Genomic DNA, 15,081 nt, shown 5'->3' on the forward strand with positions numbered 1-15,081 from the left:
AATAGTCATAGCAGAGAGTTGCAGGCTATGAGGGGAAAAGCACCAGGATTTTAAAAAGCTTAAATCCTCAGGGCACTCACTTCAAAATCATTCATTTCATACCCCTTAAGTCCAGGCAGGTTTGTACTAGGGGCAGCTAACCTGGGACACAAATTCCCATGTTTGTTGAGCTAGATGAAGTATGTCTGTGCAAGCTGGGACTCACCTCCTCAGCTTCAAGGGCAGAGACAGTCTTAGTTCTGACCAAAGAAGAAGTAATAATGTGACTCTGGTGTAAACAAAAATTATCGCACTCTTACATAGAAAAATGGTCATGTCAGAAAAAGGAGTGAGGCTTTAGCTTAAGGGACTGTTCTATACCATCCATGCATTCTTTTTGCACAGTCATTTTCCCCTTGCATTTGACTGTCTAGTACTTCACAAAAGCAGCGCAGAATTGCTCCTTGCTCCAAGGTTGTGACAATGTGATCCTAGTACAGTAGTGCTAGTCTCACTTCATAGGGGAGAGGACAGCTGATACTGAGTCCTGCTACAGGTGGCAAGATGCCTCATTTTTAATTTAAAGGCAGGACATATGCAAAACAATGACACAGGTCTTAGCATATTTTTGCAAAGCATGAGCTATATGGCCTTGAAGAGCTGTTTGCAAAGATACACGTTTTCATGTTAAGCGTCTCTGAAATTACTGCTTTGCTGAGGCATAAAATTCAAGTCTTCTCTTGGTTACCATAAGACGTAGTAGCAGGTAAACAAAGAAACACATCGATGTCTCATCTGAACTTTATCAGTCCAAACTTAAGAACATAAGAATGGCCATACTGGGTCAGACCAAAGGTCCATCCAGCCCAGCATCCCATCTGCCGACGGTGGCCAATGCCAGGTGCCCCAGAGAAGGAGAACAGAAGACAATGATCAAGTGATTTATCTCCTGCCATCCATCTCCTGCCCTTGTTCTGAAGGCTAGGGCACCATACTTTATCCCTGGCTAATAGCCATTTATGGACCTAACCTGCAAAAATTTATCAAGCTCTTTTTTAAACCCTAATAGAGTCCTGGCCTTCACAGCCTCCTCGGGCAAGGAGTTCCACAGGTTGACTGTGCGCTGTGTGAAGAAAAATTTCCTTTTATTAGTTTTGAACCTACTACACATCAATTTCATTTGGTGTCCCCTAGTTCTTGTATTATGGGAGAAGGTAAATAATTTTTCTATATTCACTTTCTCCACACCATTCATGATTTTATATACCTCTATCATATCGCCCTTCAATTGCCTCTTTTCCAAACTGAAAAGTCCCAGTCTCTCTAGCCTCTCCCCATATGGGACCCGTTCCAAGCCCCTAATCATCTTAGTCGCCCTTTTCTGAACCTTTTCTAATGCCAATATATCTTTTTTGAGGTGAGGAGACCACATCTGCACGCAGTACTCAAGATGTGGGCGTACCATAGTTTTATATAGGGGAAGTATGATATCTTTTGTCTTATTATCGATCCCTTTTTTAATAATTCCTAACATCCTATTTGCTTTACTAACTGCCGCTGCACACTGCGTGGATGTCTTCAGAGAACTATCCACTATAACTCCAAGATCCCTTTCCTGATCTGTCGTAGCTAAATTTGACCCCATCATGTAGTACGTGTAATTTGGGTTATTTTTTCCAACATGCATTACCTTACACTTACCCACATTAAATTTCATTTGCCATTTTGCTGCCCAATCACTCAGTTTGCTGAGATCTTTTTGTAGTTCTTCACAATCCCTTTTGCTTTTGACTGTCCTGAACAACTTGGTGTCATCTGCAAACTTTGCCACCTCACTGCTTACCTCATTTTCTAGATCATTGATGAACAAGTTGAACAGGATCGGTCCCAGGACTGACCCCTGGGGAACACCACTAGTTACGCTCCTCCATTGTGAAAATTTACCATTTAGTCCCACCCTTTGTTTTCTGTCTTTTAACCAATTCCCGATCCATGAAAGGATCTTTCCTCCTATCCCATGACCGCCTAATTTACATAAAAGCCTTTGGTGTGGGACCGTGTCAAAGGCTTTCTGGAAATCTAGGTATATTATGTCCACTGGGTGCCCCTTGTCCGCATGTTTATTAACCCCTTCAAAGAATTCTAATAGATTAGTTAGACACGACTTCCCTCTGCAGAAACCATGCTGACTTTTGCCCAACAATTCGTGCTCTTCTACGTGCCTTGCAATTTTATTCTTTACTAGTGTTTCTACTAATTTGCCTGGTACTGATGTTAAACTTATCGGTCTATAATTGCCAGGGTCTCCTTTAGAGCCTTTTTTAAATATTGGCGTTATATTGGCCATCTTCCAGTCATTTGGTACCAAAGTGGATTTAAAGGATAGGTTACAAACCACTGTTAATAACTCCGCAATTTCACATTTGAGTTCTTTCAGAACCCTTGGGTGAATACCGTCTGGTCCTGGAGACTTGTTACTATTCAGCTTATCAATTAACTCCAAAACCTCCTCTAATGTCACTTCAATCTGAGAGAGTTCCTCAGATTTGTCACCTAAAAAGGCTGGCTCAGATTTAGGAACCTCTGTAACATCCTGCACTGATGTAACTTCTGCACTGAATGACCCATGCTGCCACTCGTTGCTGTCCAGGCTACTGTGGAATTGCTACCATTTTTAGTTATTGATCTAGCATCTCTCAGTGACCTCTAGCTCCAAGTGTGGATGTAGGCTAAGGCAGGATTGTTGTACTCTTGACTCCAGGAACCAGCAATGCAAGACCCAGTTGTGGTGTCACTAATGCTTTCAAGCAAAGTGAAGCCACTGGGAATGAGAGCTGGGCCAAAAGCCGTACCTGAAACTGTACAACTTGATCTAACCCCTGAGAAGTCCAACCTAGTGGCCTCCATGTTCAGTGGCAAAATACAGACTACTGTACTTGTTCTTGGATGCTTTCACTCTCCATACACACAGACACCAGCACCTCTCTATCCTACAGAGAACAACACATTTGATTCTTCCAGTCTGCCTGCTCTTGATGTTGCATCACACCCCTTTATCAGCTAGTTCACAGGCTAAATGATGGGCTAGTTCTCCCCTCCACAACTTACACAGCCACACTGTATTCATGTCTTGTGCTCATCAAAGAGGTTCATTAAAACACTTGGCCACTGGGTGCCACTCTTGTTCCTTGTAAAAAGCAGCAAATTCACATCCATAGGTTTATGGTTGCAGAAGGAACCTGACCAATATAGTAAATATCTGATGTCACCACGAGCAAATGGCAGGAGCGTGGTGGTGAGGAAGAGCATTAGAAACATTCTTTCAAGTAGTTATTCGTGGAACACTGGGTTTTTATCTTTTGAGTAAGAACCCTACAATTGTGCTTTGTTAATTTTGATAAAGTCATCGAAAAGATCTGATACGTACTTAAAGTTCCCACAATAATTCTTTATGCGTGCAAGTGGCACTGTGCAGCTGGTGAGTGCAGGGCACTAAATGTTTGCTTGGTTTTGCACCAGGGGTTAGTGTGGTCTTATGCCTCTCCCGAGTTTCAGGTTCAAACTCCAATACACAAGTAAAAATCAGCTGAAGCATCATGGGGTTTTATATTAATCCATATGCACTAGTGAGTTGTGTAATTTTTACACAACCATAAATCACTGAAGAGTTGCTAAAAGTTTAGGGAGCACTGATTAATTGGGGCTGGCTCCTTGGTTTGTAACACAACCAGGTGAGTTTCATTTGTATTTGGGTTTCTCATTGGATGGGTCACACTGTGCTATGGCTAGCACCCTATGTGTCTGTTACCTTGGTTAAAATGGCACACCCAGAACTGGGCAATTCTGAACTTGAAGCCTAATCACCACAGAGTAGAGTGGAAGAATTACTTCTCGTATGTAGCTTACAGTTCTGCTACTACAGCCCAGAGTGTGGTGTTTTTCTTGTGGGCATACGTGTGTGTGTGTTTTTACACTAGTGACTCATATTTAGCTTTTACTCCCACATCCCTTTCCGCAGCACTGCTTCCTAGGCAGTCATTTCCCATTTTGCATAGGTGCAACTAATTGTTTCTTCCTAAGAGGAGTACTTTGCATTTGTGCTTATTTACATCAGAGCATTTCTCCAGTTTGTCAATAGCATTTTGAATTTTAATTCCATCCTTCACAGTACTTGCAACCCCTCCCAGAGTGGTATCATCCACAGACTTTATAAGCGCGCTCTCTGTGCTATTATCCAAATCCCTAATGAAGACATTAACCAGATCCAGCGCTGACCCCTGTAGGACCCCACTCCTTATGCACTTTGAGCATGACTGTGAACCATAACTACATTCTGGGAGGTTTTGCACTCACGTAATAGTAGCTCTATCTAGGTTGCACAGGGCAGCTAATAAGGGGAGCAAAAGGGGCACCTGTCCAGGGGCCTGGTGACTTTAATGGGTTCAGGGCTCCTGCAGCCGGAATCCTAGGCCCTTTAAATTGCCACTGGAGCCCTGCGCGACATGGGCTGGGCAGTGCTGAAGGGCTGGTTGACTAGCCCCAGACCTGCCTCCTCTGCCTGAGGCCATGTGCCTTCCAGGGGCCCAGAGTCAACCCCTTCCACCTTGCCCAGGAGCTGGCAAATCTCTCTGCAGCCCGGAGGTTACATTTCCCTAGTTTGAGAAGATCATGCAAGACAGTCCATTAAATCGAGGGCTGACTGCACTAATACGAGGAGAGAGGTGTCTGTTAAACCCAAAAATCCATTAAATCCAAGGCTTTACTTCCTACTCACCCGTCAGGCTTCCCCAGCCACAATCCTCCCTTTTCCCCAAAAAATGCTGGTCACTGACCTCCGCTGGAGCCGCAACCGCTGGTGGAGGAGATGTGGGAGCCTGTAGTCGTGGCTGGAGCCTCTGCTGCAGCTGGACCCATGTCTGGGGCCTTGCAATGGCTGAAGACTCCCCTGTGGCCACTGGAGCTGCAGTGGGAGCCCCACGGTGGTTGGAGGCGCTGGATGCGCATCTGGAGATTCTGCTGCAGCCTAGAGGAGCCACTGCCTAAGCCGCCATGCGCTCCTTCCACTAGGGATGGGGTGTGTACATGAGTGCACCCCAGCCCTGGTGGGAGGAGTGCATGGTGGCTCCGGTGGAGGCAGTCCTGGCCACAATGCAGGCTCCAGCCTCTGCAGCTCCTCTAGCCACTGCAGCTGGAAACAACGGCCCCTCCAGCCAGGGCAGCCAGCGGTGGCTCTGGGTAAATCATCATACTTTTTTGGGGGAGCGGGGGGTGGAAGACTTAGGATTTTACAAGCCCTACCAAGTGGGCTTTGGGAACACTGGGGTGCTGGCGGATGTCCATTGTTCCCGATGCCTGCTAAATCGGGGTCTGTAAAAATCAAGGGTTCACTGTAACAAAAGCTTTAGTAAAGTCAAGATGTACGATGCCTACTGCTTCACCCTGTCCACAAGGCTTGTTCCCTGCCAAAGAAAGCTGTCAGCTGATCCCACAAGATTAATTCTTGTCACCTTGTTGGATTATGACTGTTTTCGACTGCACGTGTACCGTACGCGACACAGCACGAGAAGAATTTACAATACAGGAGAACCCCGATTATCCAACACAGGGTTACTGGGTAACCAAATTTTCTGAATAGTCGAGCCAGGCCACTGAGCTGCTCTGCCAGCCCCGCAGCAGTCAGCCCTATGGCGGCTGGCTCATCTGACTTCAGCATTATCCAACATTTCTGTTATCCAACCATCCTTTGGTCCCGTTTAGGTCGGATAATTGGGGTTCTACCGTACATAATCCACTCATCATAAATCCCCCCCCGCCAAACTTCCTTTGCTTTTTTAAATAAAGCTGATCAATAAACACAGCTATATTGTCTGAACTCCTTGTATTTAAACACTCATCCTCGGGCAGGTAAAAACCAGGGCGAGGGCATTGCAGCTGTGAAGCATGTTTTCTAAGCCCACCCCCACCCACTTTTTATTGCTGAATAAAGCAAATCTGTCCTGAGGGTTATGCAGTTCTCTCTATATTTTAGATCGCCCAGGGCAGGCTTTTGTTTCTGTACCATGCCCAGCAGAGTAGGTTTCCAATCCTCCCTGGGGCCTTCTTATTATGGTAGCACCCAAAGTATCTACAAAAACACTCCCACCATGATGTGAGCCCAGGGCTAAAAGGTAGGAACCTCCTGAGTTCTATTTGCAGCTCTAGCCCTGACTCAGCCCTCTGTGGCCTCGCTCAGCTCCCTGCCTCATTCTGCAGCGCAGGGATGAAACTAATCAGCCACATCACAGTGGAACTGGTTAAATGTTTAATGTTTGTAAAGGGCTTTGACTAGCACCTTGGATTATGGAGATGGTGGGGCACTATTGCAATGCAAGCATTCATAAGTAGTAATAAGGTCAGGCCTATCTGCACCAGAATACGGCTAGTGCTTGCTGGCAGCAGAGGACTGGGTTAGATTTATCCACCTTAGGGATGTAAAACCCCGTTTCATTGGTTAACCAGTTAAATGGCAGGCTAACCTATTGCTTAACCTACGAAAGCATGGGTGTGGCTGGGGAGGCCACTCCAGCCCAGTCCCATGTGGCCAGAGGAGCCCTGGTGCAGGGCACTTCAGCCCAGCCAGAGCAGCCCCAGTTCCTAGCACCCTCAGCACACCAGGGGCAGGGGAGCTCCAGCTGAGCCAGAGCAGTCCCTGTCTGCAGCAAAGGGGGCCACTTTAGCCTGGCTGGGCTGGAGTGGCTTCCCCAGTGCCCCCACTTCACCTCAGGCCACCACAGACAGCGGCTGCTCTGACCACATTGGCGCACCCCCCCACCTGTAGCAGTCTCACAGGGCTGGACCAACTCCTTGCTCATGCCAGGCAGGGAGTGAGGATGCTCCAGCCCCTACCTGTTAACTGTAACCAGTAACTCCTGTCCCTGTAGGCTGAGGCTTACCAGTTAACCATTAACACCCCTAATCTACCTAAATCCTGGGGATTAGATTTATCTACCAAGATGAAGAAAGGGAGAAATTTGCTTCCTCCCTATCTTGCAGGGGCTACCCGGTTTACTAGGGCTTCTCTTTCTGTGGGAAGGCTGGGACAACTTCTACGCATTGATTTTTTTAAAGGTCCGTGTGTTTAGGTTTTGGCTGACAAGCACTCACTGGGCTGATCACTCTGCTCGGTCCAAACACTTCTGGCAGCTGGCCAGGTTCTAGCTACCTGGCTCGGAGCCTGCATATGGCAGAGATGCGTTTTGGGAAGCTGCTCTCGGACATGGAGTTGAACTGAATGCAGCTGGGGCAATGCTAAAAGGAACCACCAGATGGCAATATTTGGCTGCCATCACAGGCTTCAAAAGCAATTACATTATAGGTATAAAACTAGCCATAGAATATCACATGGGCTTCCCTACTGTGATAGGGTTTGCCTCTCTAATTTTGAAGGAGGCCTTATTTTGATCTCAGACATATGGGTGCATATTGCTGCATAGTTGGTACGGCAGCAACTGATACAGGTCTGCATGAGGTCAGCCTCCAGGCCCAAAGACTATGTTTGTTTACTTAAAAATGTCATTACAAATGGGCTTGGCTGATTTGAACAGACATTTAGGAAGCATTGTGTACATATGATTTGCATACTGAGGGGCTGAAATCATGGGAAGTAAAAGAACTCAGCACCTTGAAGGATTGAGACCTCCATTTCTAGTTGCTATTTATCCCCACAGATTTTTTTCTGTCTCATCCTTCGAAAAGGCAGCACCACGCAGCCGACCTAATTATTTTAACTAAGACCACGATTTTCCCGGCATGAATTTTAAAGGGATTATTTTTTAATTTGAGGACGAGGCCAAGATGTCTCACTAGCATCCTGGCACATCATATGCCACAATAATTTTTCCTTTTTTTCTACAGTCTCCCAAATTCATGCCTGTGCCCATGCCGTGGGTACTGTGGGCCAGAGACACTGAGTGGACTGGTTCAGTTTTCCTATAATTTCCTGGGAGGAATTAGATGCTCAGAAATTGTCAAATGCTGTTAAAAGTAAAGCTGCCTGAAATGTTCCCACGGAAACTGGACAAAACAATCTGCCACCGGGTGAGTTCCAAACCTGAAATTTCCACATTCATCATAAGGTTTCAGACCCCAATAGACACCAAACCAGGGAAATTCAATAGACAGACCTCAGTTTGATCTCTGAGGTTTGTTTACACCTGAAATGCAGTGGGCAAGAGCCAGGGCAGAGCGAAACAGTCCCACTTCCCCTAGATCTAAAACAAAAAAATATATTGAAACACACACTGACTGGCTCTTTTACTTAGTCTTGTCTGCTCCTGGGAGATGCTGAGCACGGCCCACAACCAGGCCTCATGCGTGAGAGTGACCATAAAGTGAGGGGACTGGGGGATGAAAAACAATTCCCTTTCACTCCCCTCCACTCCCTTTCTTCCCTTCCTTCATAGGTTGCTTTGTTTAATGAACGAGTCCTTTGCTTTCAGGCCATTTGAGGCAGTCATAAACCAGAGAAGAGGGCAGGGATGGGCCTAACATTAACAGAGCATTGTGTCTTGAACTCCTTTCCCAGGTCCAGCTCCCACAGACATGGGCTTGGCAGCTTTGTTTGAGTAAGGACTGCTGGCTTGGGCACAGCCTTAAATTCTCCTACTGCAGTGCTAAGCTGTCATTGTATTGTCGGTGCTTTGTTGTGTGACACTGTGACAAACATCTGTAGGTTTTAAAAACTGGGGGTTTTGTAAATAACTTATCAGTATGTTTCTTACTAGGCTCTCCCAGGCCTTTAACAGCTGCTGGCCAGTCTCAGACCCAATGCTGATCATTTCAGAGGAGCAGGAAGGGTGGGGAAAGGGGGCCTCCTAAAAAGAGAACATCATCAGAGTAACCTACAATAGTTAATTTTCTTTAGCAAAAAGAGAAAGGGTAAAGGAACAGGGCCAAGATTCAGAGAGTCTAAGGTGGGAAGAAACCTTCAGTATGAGCATCTATTCTGATCGTGTCTTATAACAGGCCACAAAACTTCTTCAAGGTAATCCCTAGAGCATATCTGTGAGCAAAGGATCCAGTCGAGATTTACAAACTGCCAGTGACACAGAATCCAACACAAAGCTTGGAAAGCTGTCCCAGTAGTTAATTACTCTCACCATTAAAATTACACATTATTTCTGATCTAAATTTAGCTGGCTTCAGCTTCTAGCTGTTGTTGGTTCACAATATGCCTCTCTCTGTTAGGCCGAAGAGACCTTTGTTAGTTATATGTTGACGAGGTAGGTACTTGCAGTGTATAATCAGGTCAGCTGTTGTTCCTGTCATTCACCTAGACTGAGTTCCTTGGCTACATCTACACTAGAGAGTTTTGTAGACAAAACTCACAGACCATCTACACACAAAATGAGTTTTGTCGAAAGAAACGGTCGATAAAATAGGTGTGTAGACACTCTAATGGGCCCTTCTGTTGACAGAAAGGATCAAAAAGATCAATCCACTTTTATGTGGAGATATGATCTTTCGACAGAAGTTTTATCTGAACATCTCTTCCAACAGTCACTTCTGTAGACAGATGCTTGCAGGGTAGACTTAGCCCTTGAGTCTACCGCTGTAAGGAAAACTTTCTCTTCTCTAAATCTTCTCCAATTTACCAACAGCCTTGAACTGCAGACACCAGACCTGGACACTTTGTGCCAGTGGTAGTCACACCAGTGCCACGTTACAGAGGTAAAATAACCTCTCTACTCCTATTCAAGGTTCCTGTTTAGGCCCCCAAGGATCCCATTAGCCATCTTGGCCACATCATCAGACTGGAGCTCATGTTCAGCTGATTTTCCATCATGGCCCCCACATTTCCCTCCCCCTCGAGTCCCTGCTTCCTAGGAGAGTCCCTCCTACTGCTAAGTACAGCTCATGTTCTTTTTCCCAAGACGTATTTATTTACATTTAGCTAAATTAAAACATATATTGTTTCTTGAGCCCAGTTTACCTCCTCATCCAGATCGCTCTAGTTGTCCTCTTCATCATTTGCCACTCTCCCAATTTGGGCATCATCTGAAAAGAATCACGGCACAAAAATCCATGTTAGTGTTTTCATTCAGGATACCAGAACCCCCGCACCAGTAAAATGGCTGATCTCAATGCCTCCTCTGGGGAGGGAGATGTGTGAAAGATGCCAGAGGTGGAAAACTGTGGTGATTCCACCCGTTTCCCATATATTGTTCCAGCAGAGGAATGAGGGAAACTTGCCTTCTTGAAAATAAAGGGATTTGGCTTATCCAAGCCTATGGATCCCTAAAGTCTGGGAATTCCCCAGAATCACTGGCATGGCTTTGTCCGTTTTGTAACCCTTGCTCCTCTGCACCAGTTTACTAGTGGCACTGTGGTCTACTGCTGCACCTAGAATTTGTCCTAAGGGGAAGAGGTTTCCCTGTATAGGGGAAAGTCATTGCAGAGTCAAGCAGGCTGAAATTTGTGGTGGAATCCTGGCAAGATTGATGCTTTAATGTCCCTTCCTCCTGTTGCAGTCTTCCAACTCACAGGGCACCTCCGCCCTCCACAGGGGTTTACTCTAAGGGCTGGCGGGTGGGCAGGGGAATGGACTGGACTCCATTTATTCTACCCAAAACCTGGGAGAGACACACCTGGGTCTCCGGGACATGATCTGCCTCATAACTTCACCTTTATTTGGTTTTGTGTCACTCCCCAAAAGCTAAACCACTATTTCAGCCCTATTGGGCTCGTTGGTGTAACACAATCAGCTGGCCCAGAGGCCTTATGCTTGACTTGGCACCGCGCTTTAATTTTTACACTTCAGTCAGCTTGATTTGCGAAAGCGTCAGCCTGTTTATCTCACTCTGACCTCTATGCACACCTCTCCTCCACTGGTGTTAACAACAGTTTTGAAATAAAAAAGCAGCTTTCGTTAAATTAGAAAAAACATTGCAAGATTTTTGTTCTTATGAGGTTTTAGGTAAGCAGGGTTGTAAATGAAGCTGCATTTTGGAGTGCATGGCTTGGCAGCCCTCCTGTTTGCTCACATTGACGTGTCCCTTTAAATATAGCATACCAAGAAGATTTATGTAGCGTTGCGTGGGTCTCTCAGGGCAGGGGATGTGTGGTACAGGAGTCAGGCCAGGGGCTTCGTGTTGTGGGAGGCTCAGGGCAGGGGATTAAGAGGTAGGGGAGAGGGCTCAGGAAAGAGGGTAGGAGAGTGAGGGTCAGGGCAGGGAGTGGGGATAGCTGAAGGCTGTTCCACGGGGCCAGCCCAGGGTAGCTGGATGGCAGCTGCTTCATGGCTGTCCCTTGTTATCAGGACTGCACTTGCTCCCTGCTCCCACCCCCTGTGATCATTCTGGAGTATAATTGTCCTTGCTATCACACTCCTCCCTTTCCGGTTAATGAAATTCCGGGCACATCCTGTTGTCCTGGCGCAACCACACTCTGACTCTGCTTTAAGTTATAAGAGGAAATGGCATACCAAATTCAGTGAGCCTAGGTCTTACTGTTTAGGAGGAATTCTTGAACAGACAGACAAAGAGAATCAGAGAGAGATGGATGGGCAGATGGATGCACAAACTCACTCAAATATAAAGTAGATGGAAAAGAAGATTATGAGCAGAAGAGTTATTCCAGTCTGTCACTATGTGGAGCAACAACCCTTTTGGTATTGAAGGTATTTATTTGCTATGTGTGCTACACAGTAGACCTTTGATTTAAGCAAAAGGGTTACACTCCCACGCATCCTCGTGTAACTCGAATTTTGCGTAAGTCACGGGTGGCTTTTTGCCCTGGTGGAACCCATGATCTTCAGCTGGGAAGCAGCAGGTGCTCCTCTTTAAACAGTAAGTCCTGGGATTGTGGGGGCAGCTGGGGAGGGTTAAGCCTGGTAGCGGGTTGGGTCTGTGGGAGGGGGGCAGGAGGGTTAAGCCTGGGGTGGGTTAGGACTAGGGTGTGTGTGGAGGGTTTGAACCGGAGCCACAGGCAGAGGGCTTGAAAGGGGGCTGGGAGCGCCCATGGCTGCTGCTTCCCTGGGGCTTGGTGCAGCCAGGAGGAGCCCCCCCCGCCACCTCCTGGTGGTGAGTGAGCTGGAGCCATGCACAGGTGGTGAGCCGGGCTTGGGGGAGTGGCTGAGCCAGGACTGTGCAGAACCATGGGGGTTGAGCCATGGCCTGGGGGTGGGGGGGGGCAGGATTTTGAGTTGCGCTTATCTCATGTTAGTGTGAGTTAGGCACAACGTGAAATCATGCATTTAGAGGGTTTACTGTATTTACAACTTTTGCCAAGTATGTTGAAACTGGGTGACAGTTTTAACAGCTGTTCAAGCCAGAATGTCCCATTTCTTTCTCCCCTTGTGTACTTAGGAGCTTTCTGACTAAAGTTAGAGGGACTTTATTTAAAAAAAAAAAAAAAAAAAAAAAAAGGGAGTTTCTGCAGAATGCATTCATTTACAGATTTCAAGCCAGCCTCAAAAAACTTCTGGCTTTTTGTATTGCTAGGTCACTTCTCTCCTGACCTAGTTCACAAAATTGGTGTGAAAACTGTATTTGAAGGAACACTGGTGAATGGTTTAGGTTCATTATTTAGAGGGCTTTTACATCACATTTAACTGGGGGAAAAAAAACAGTGGAAAAACCTAATTTAAGAATTCCTCTTCAGCATATGGAACTAATGTACAGGATCAGGGACCCTTTGCCTAACCCTAGCAAAACTACTTGCACTGTCAGCAATGGATACAGTTGAGCTGGTGCTCAGAGTGTGGGTGCAAATGCTGTTGAGGATCAATTAAGAACAGCCATACTGGGTCAGACCATAGATCCATCAAGCCCAGTATTATGTCCTCCCACAGTGGCCAATTTCAGGTGTCCCAGAGGGAATGAATAGAATTGGTAACCAAGTGATCAGCTCCCTGTCGCCCATTTCCAGCTTCTGTCAAACAGAGGCTAGGAACACCCTCCATGCCCATTGTGGCTAATAGCCATTGATAGACCTATCCCCCATGAATTTATCTAGTTCTTTTTTAAACTCTACTATAGTCTCAGTCTTCACAACATCCTCTGGCAAGGAGTTCCACAGGTTAACTGTATGTTGTGTGAAAAAAATTTCCTGTTTGTTTTAAACCTGCTGCCTGTTGATTTCATTTGGTGACCCCTGGTTCTTGTGTTGTGAGAAGGAGTAAATAACAATTCCTTATTTATTTTCTCCACACCACTTATGATTTTATATCCCTACATAAAGCAGTGCTAAACATGGTTTAGTCTTTGCTCCACTTGCAGGCAAATTGCATTGTACACTGGTTTAGCTGCAGCCATGAACACCCAACAGGGAATTGTGTTAGTTCGTACCAGGCATTCTGCCCTCTGTCTGTGTTAATATATTTCTCCCCCAACAAGAAAATAACCCATTCCAGAGTTGTTTTGTCACGAATGGCAGGTCTACACTGAAAACACTGTCAGTGCCATGGTCTCATTCTGAGCAGTCACGATGACTAAGGCCATGTCTACAGATAAACTCCCATTGCTTTAACTACACAAGAACCAACTTCCAGGTGGACAGTTACAGCAAAACAAGATTGGCTTACTTACCGTAACCTAATCTCAGTGGGGTAGCCCTGATAGTCTGTAGCTTCACAAAACAATCAACAAAAAACAAAAGCACCTTAAAGACTAACAATTTTTATTTATTAGGTAATGAGCTGAAGTGGATCTTCTCCACAAAAACTTACTACTTAATAAATAAAATTGTTAGTCTTTAAGGTGCTACAGGACTGCTTGTTTTTATTGTAATCTATTCGTCACTGACTTCAGCTAAACTGAATTAAGGTCGGTTTAAACTGAAGTAGATGTGTCGATGCAGCCTGTTACATAAGTGTTTTTTTTTTTTTAAATAAGGCATACCTGACCTTAACCTGTTGCAATATTACATATTGAAAAGCCCTCACATTCCTGTGCCATGTATCGTGCTTTGTAATAGATGGCTTCCAGTTTAGACTTACCCCATTAATCTGAATTTGATTAGTAACTGCCCAAACTGGCAAATTCCTTTCAATCACTCTCCCCTAACGCTCTTTTCCTTCAAGTTGTAAAACTTTAGGCCAGGATGATTAATGGGCACCGCACTCTCAGGCCAGACATCCACAGGTACCTTGTTTTCAGAGGGCCATGCTCAGCAGAAAGGCATCTGCTAAAAATCTTGTCCCTTTGCCCTTATTTTAAATCCTCTCCTTTCTTAAATTGTATCAGCATGCTAGAAGTTCCCGTTACCAGTACCATCCAGGCTATTTAACGTAAAGTCAAATATTTTATATAATTAATAATTTTAGGACTTGTCTACACAGAGGGCAGAATCTTGGCTAGCTTTAGACAGACTGCATTCAAATAACTGTGTCCATATGTCTACGAAGTGGTCCAGCTGGCCAGTTAATATGTATTCTATGCTCTGTTTTGCAAGTGAATTAAGTGTATTGCATATTCAGTAAGTGTAAATTAATGTGTGTTTGCACATATCACTCATTTGCCATAGCAGTCCTCCAACTGCTGTCCCACATTGCTTTGAGCCACACCGGGACCGATCTATCTGTTTAGGTGTGTGCTTTCCACTGTTCTGTGGTATCACACAGACTGCACGTCAGTATCACCTCCACATTTAATGCTGAAGTGAGGCCAGGATTGGTCCGTTTGCTCCTGGCATCACAGACCTCAGCAAGATGGGATGAATTTACTGATATAGTCAACTAGCTCCTTAGAGGTGCTGCATGCAGGCAGACCCTGACACCTACAGTGGACCAGCAATGGATGCAGGAATAGAAGAGGGAGGGGGGCGGAATCAGGGAGCCATGGCCCCATTACTTTTACTGGACATAAAGATGAGCAGTGGGAGAGAAGAGTGAGTGAGGTATTGGGGGAAGAGGTAATGCAAGGTGGTGGGGCCACAGTTCAGGAGTTTCCAATACTTCTAACCAACACTGAGGCTTGGCCATAAAGATCTAATTGACAAAATAGGCCATAGATTGGAGCATCTCTATTAATTCATACATTTACTGAAATAAACCAACAAAATCACTTGGCCAAACACGACAAAAGCTTCGCAAGGGAGACTAAATGGAAAAACAAATTCTAAAGT

The 15,081-nt window shown here is 45.6% G+C and overlaps 1 protein-coding gene across 4 annotated transcripts in view; it reads right to left on the reverse strand.

Annotated features, from left to right (window-relative positions):
- Positions 1-1,618: 1,618 nt before the first annotated feature.
- FAM120B (family with sequence similarity 120 member B) overlaps positions 1,619-15,081 on the reverse strand; it is a 155,632-nt gene continuing 142,169 nt past the window's right edge. For all 4 annotated transcript variants that reach the window (XM_074990207.1, XM_074990208.1, XM_074990210.1 and 1 more), the window contains one exon: positions 1,619-10,014. The gene's annotated coding sequence lies outside the window, so the exon portion shown is untranslated. The remainder of the gene's footprint in view (positions 10,015-15,081) is intronic.

Source organism: Carettochelys insculpta, chromosome 3 (genome assembly GCF_033958435.1).
Source record: "Carettochelys insculpta isolate YL-2023 chromosome 3, ASM3395843v1, whole genome shotgun sequence".
In the NCBI taxonomy this organism is placed as follows: domain Eukaryota; kingdom Metazoa; phylum Chordata; order Testudines; family Carettochelyidae; genus Carettochelys; species Carettochelys insculpta.